We start from the raw sequence: 4574 nt of genomic DNA on the forward strand, positions 1-4574 counted from the left end.
TTGAGAACTGCTGGTCTAGAACAAGGGGGCCATTTGACCTTGGTGACTGTGTACTGTGCAGTAGGTGGTGGAGTTGAGGCATGCCTGTTCAATCGTGAGTCTGTCAAGGATTGAGAGGGGCACTGAGTAAAGTAAGGGGAGGGTCAGGTCTGTAGGGGTCTCAAAGAGTCTTACCCATTTGTGCCAGATGGCAGAATCTTCAGCTTTTGTTAAGTGGATGAAAAGGAGCGGTTAGAAAAGGGAACTGCTGACAGAGATGCTGTAATGCACGGTTATTTTCAGGTTGAGGCCAAGACTGGGGAAGAGAACGGGAGTCTACATGAGGACCTTCCATCCCCACTTTCCCAGCCCGTCAGGCTGCACCATGTCACCCACTCCTTTCAGCCTCCAGAAGGAAACAAAGGAGGGAGGTGCCTAAAGGGACACACTCTGACTCCCGGTGTTATGGCCCGGGGAATTCTCTGAGTAGAGTTACTCAAAAGCACTTCAGGAAGAACACCTCTGGCTGAATTGCATTGGAAGGAATCAAAGATTAACACAATGCCAAACGTCCCAGCCTTCTGCCATCTCCTATGGGAATCTCTTCCTTTTTGTTCTTTCCCTTCTCCCCTCCCCCCCCCTCCCACGGAAGGGTAGAAACCTTGGTTAGTTATCACCCATCACTTTCAAATACTGAAAATCGTATTTGAACTTGCAGAGTTGAATTTCGATAGATTATTTCTCCTTTGCTTGTGTACCTCTTCCAAATTTGAAATTCTTTAGTTGTATCCATTTTGTCCAACTTCATGTCACTGCCTTAACATTGCAGTGCCTGTCATTTATTTAAACGACAGCTTTCACGAGCAACGGCAAAGAAACTAGCTTGTTTTCATGTCTCTATCATAATGCTGCAGCAGTAAATAATGAGGGCAAGAAAATAGCGTGTTTCATCCGTTTCTGGATCTCGTGGGCTTTAGAAAGTCTCTTTAAGAAGAACAAATGAGTTAAATCCCCGGAAGAAGGGCAAGGCGAGCTTCTGATGTCTGGATTCTCTTCCTTTGACTGCACCTGCGGTGCTGTGAGTCTCTTGGGAATTGAGGAAAACCGCGCAAGCAGTTGCTGCCCACCAGAGTTGTCCTTGCAGATTAAAATATCAGAGTTGGCAGCGTGTTTGCATCACGAGCCATCAGATGTTCGTCTTGGGAGACTGCCTTTGTTGTTTCTTCCGTCGAGGTGACGAAGAAGTGCAGGAAGCTCTGGAACGCGTTTCCAAGACTGCCCCACCACCCACACCCACTGCTGTCCAGCGGCTCGCATGCGTAGGACACATCTGCAGGGCAGTGAGCAACTCTGTGGCTCTTCTAGCCCAAGAGTCTTCACGACTTTTCTTGCACGTGTCTGGTAAAAAGGCGGTGGCTGAAGATCCTGATAGGCTCACCTGTGAGTAATTGTGAACGGGACTCCCTGGGATGTCATCCTGCTGTGCATAAAACAAACCCTCTGAGAAGCGGGGGGAGAAGAGGCTCATTACCAGCAAGATGCAGGAGTGGATCACATCCTCTGGACCCGAGATCCCTCACAGTAAACCTCCTGCACCCAGACGACACCTATGACGTCAGAGGAGCAGCAGCAGAAACAGGAGCCAGAGCACGGCGGAGTGGTGGGCTTTCCAACGCATGGAACAAGTAGAGCTGAGTGTTTGTGCAGGAGGCTGGCCTGCAGAGTGGGGTGCCTCCGAGCACTTAATTGGGGGAGCTGGGTTTGCTGACCCGCAGTACTGGAGCTGAGTACCTTCAGGCTGAGGCTAACGGGAGTGGGTGCTGACAGACACAGTTCAGAATGTTGGGTTTGCTTGACCCTGGAGCTTGAGCTGAGGCTCACAGTTCAGTGGTATTTCTTCTGGCATTTGTTAGCAGACCTGAAAGAACTTGGTAACATGCCCTGAGCATTTCTCACTGGCATGACAACTTCTTTACTTCCTTAATAAACCCTTTAATCATGAATTTTGTGTGAGGTCTTTGTAGCCATTGCAATGGGTATTAAAGCCTAGAGATCATGTAGAGAATACAGTGAAAATGCCCTGTAGGTCAGGGTTTCTGAAGCTGTAATTGTTACAGGTGCAAGTAGCCTCATCTTTCACCTGTGGAGCAGCTGGTAAGTTTGAACCTGTGACCTTGTGGTTAGCACCCCAACGCCAAACTCTCAGTGCTCCCAGGGCTCCTTAGACATCTCAGTGGGCTGAGATGACAAAGGATCTCTAATTCCAAAATGACTTAGTTTTCTCTCCTCCGGGCCCTCACAGGAAGAGGCCTGGTGTGTATCCACACAAGATGGGTGCTGGAGCATTAGATAACCGGAGATAGCTGTCAGTAGCCCAGGTGACTTTTGTGAGCCAGTCAATTCAAGATCATCATCAAAGGTGCTTTGAGAAAGAGGGCTGCTTTTTTTGACGACTACTTTCCGTAATTTAAGGGTGTGGTGGTGGTTGTGTCTGAAGCGATTCTGACTGGGGGACAACCTCGTGGGCTTCCTGGGCTGTCACCTTTTGTGGAAGCAGATTCCCAGACCCTTTCTCCTCTGGCAGCTGGAGGGTCCCAATCTCAAACCTTTGGGGCAGCAGCCAGGGGCTACCAGGTTCTTCACGTATCTGGTAGGATTTTTGTTGACTTTCCTAGGCTTTATTTATATAGAATTTTGTTTGTTGAGTTTGAGAATATATGAAGGGACTTCAAAAAGTGTATGAAAAATGGAATTAAACGGTACTGGGACTTTTCCATGAACTAAGCCCCTCTCGTACCTTTCACTGAAAGTGATCACACTCTTCAAGTTGTATAACCTCTTTTTTGAGTTGCCCCGCCCCCTATTTACATAGCATGTACCCCCTATGGTTTCTATCCAGTTAAGCTAAATTATTCTTTGATTTTTTTTTAATTTTTTTTTTAAGAAAACGAGGGAATAATTCTTATTTCAAGAATATCTCAGGAAAATAGTTTCAGGGCTTCAGCCGACATCCATGACACCAGCAAGTGTGAAAAAATCCGTGAGGATTTGAAATCATGCTCCACCTCTTTCACCTTGGGATCACGGCTCCTCTGTGCACTCTGCTCCAAGTGTCCTGTCGCCGTAGCTGGGCGCCATTCCGTTCTTCTGGGCTTGGGAAGGAGGAGGCAGTTCCTCGTGAGGTGATTGGTTTTACGTAGGTTTTACATCGTCCTCCTGTTCCTGTCTGAGTTCCTGGAGAATAGAGACCAGTTGTTGTACCTTGAATGGCCCCTCGCAAGCTTGTTAAGACCCTAGGCGCTACAAGCGGATTCCAGTGAAACCAGGACCTACACTCCCACCCCGAGAAGCCAGGTCCCATGGGATGTGTGTTGCACGTGCATCCTCAACAGTAACCCAGCTCCCCACCCCGACCCCCACCCCTGCTTTGCTGTGAATCTTCCACACAACGTGAACCAGGTCAACTCTTAGGGATCTGCCCCTGACTGACCGCGATTGCAATAAAAGGCGGGTCACTTCATCAGTGTGGGGCCTCCATCATTAACCCTTCTCACTGTCCGGCTTCTTTGTTCATAGGCCTTTTCCTCTCTATGTAAATGAGGTCATGCGATAGTTGACCTTTGTTAATTGACTTATTTAATCAGCATGTCTTCTAACTACGCCCACTCTAGCATGCACCAAGACGATGCCCCCTACGGGTTGGGCAGCCCTCCCTCGTGTGGACCGCATCTGCCTGTTGATGGGCACTTTTTCGTGTGGACCGCATCTGCCTGTTGATGGGCACAGAGCTGGTTTCTTCTTTGGGGCTACTGTGCACGGTGCTGCCCCGAACATCGGTGTGCAATTTTCTGACTGTCAGCCTGCAAGCCTTGTGGGTCTATACCTGGGAGTAGAATGGCTGGCATTACTTCGTATTTCTGTCCAGTTTCACAAAAAGCATTACTCTTGTGGTTAAAAGAAAATGTCAAATAAAAAGCTAAAGTGATTGTTACTGAATGTTTATGAAGCTCACTGGTGGGGTTTAAGAAGGTAGGAATTCACTTTAGGGTTCCTATTTTTGTTTAATTTTAAAAGGAAACCAATGTTATTGTTTATATGTCAGTATCTTCATAGGATGCATCCTAGATTGACACGTAAAATTATTCCTAAGAGAACGTGGACATTAGCTTTAATTGACATGACTGCAGAGTTATGGTACGATTTTTTCCCATTCAGGTATAATCTTACGTAGATACCAAGCATTTTGTGGCCAGTGAGAATCCAGTGTGCTGGGGTGGCGGTGGCGGGGATGGACCTCTTGGGGGGGTGGGGCAAAGTGGGGAGGAAGGTGCCAGCAGGAACTTAGCAAATGCAGACTCCCCTCTACCTATGTGATGCTGAAGTACCTTCTTGTGTGGACAGTCACCGTCATCTGGGGGATGCTTGGAATTGGGAGCGGTTAGGGAAAGGATGTGGTTTTCATGAAGTCATTTTAAAACTCTGATGTCTCGGCACAGTTTGGTGATGAAATCTGCGCTGTATCCATGATAGCTTAACCCTAACCACCCCAGTGTTTCTAGAAGTCTCTGTGCAAAGTGGACATCTCAGTGTGTGAT

General features: G+C 47.8%; 1 protein-coding gene across 7 annotated transcripts in view; it reads left to right on the forward strand.

Annotated features, from left to right (window-relative positions):
• ATE1 (arginyltransferase 1) overlaps positions 1 to 4574 on the forward strand; it is a 97766-nt gene that overhangs the window by 89769 nt on the left and 3423 nt on the right. The gene's annotated exons all lie outside the window — the stretch shown is intronic.

Source organism: Echinops telfairi, unplaced genomic scaffold, assembly GCF_000313985.2.
Source record: "Echinops telfairi isolate 266 unplaced genomic scaffold, ASM31398v2 ScPeMD7_70;HRSCAF=299, whole genome shotgun sequence".
NCBI lineage: Eukaryota > Metazoa > Chordata > Mammalia > Afrosoricida > Tenrecidae > Echinops > Echinops telfairi.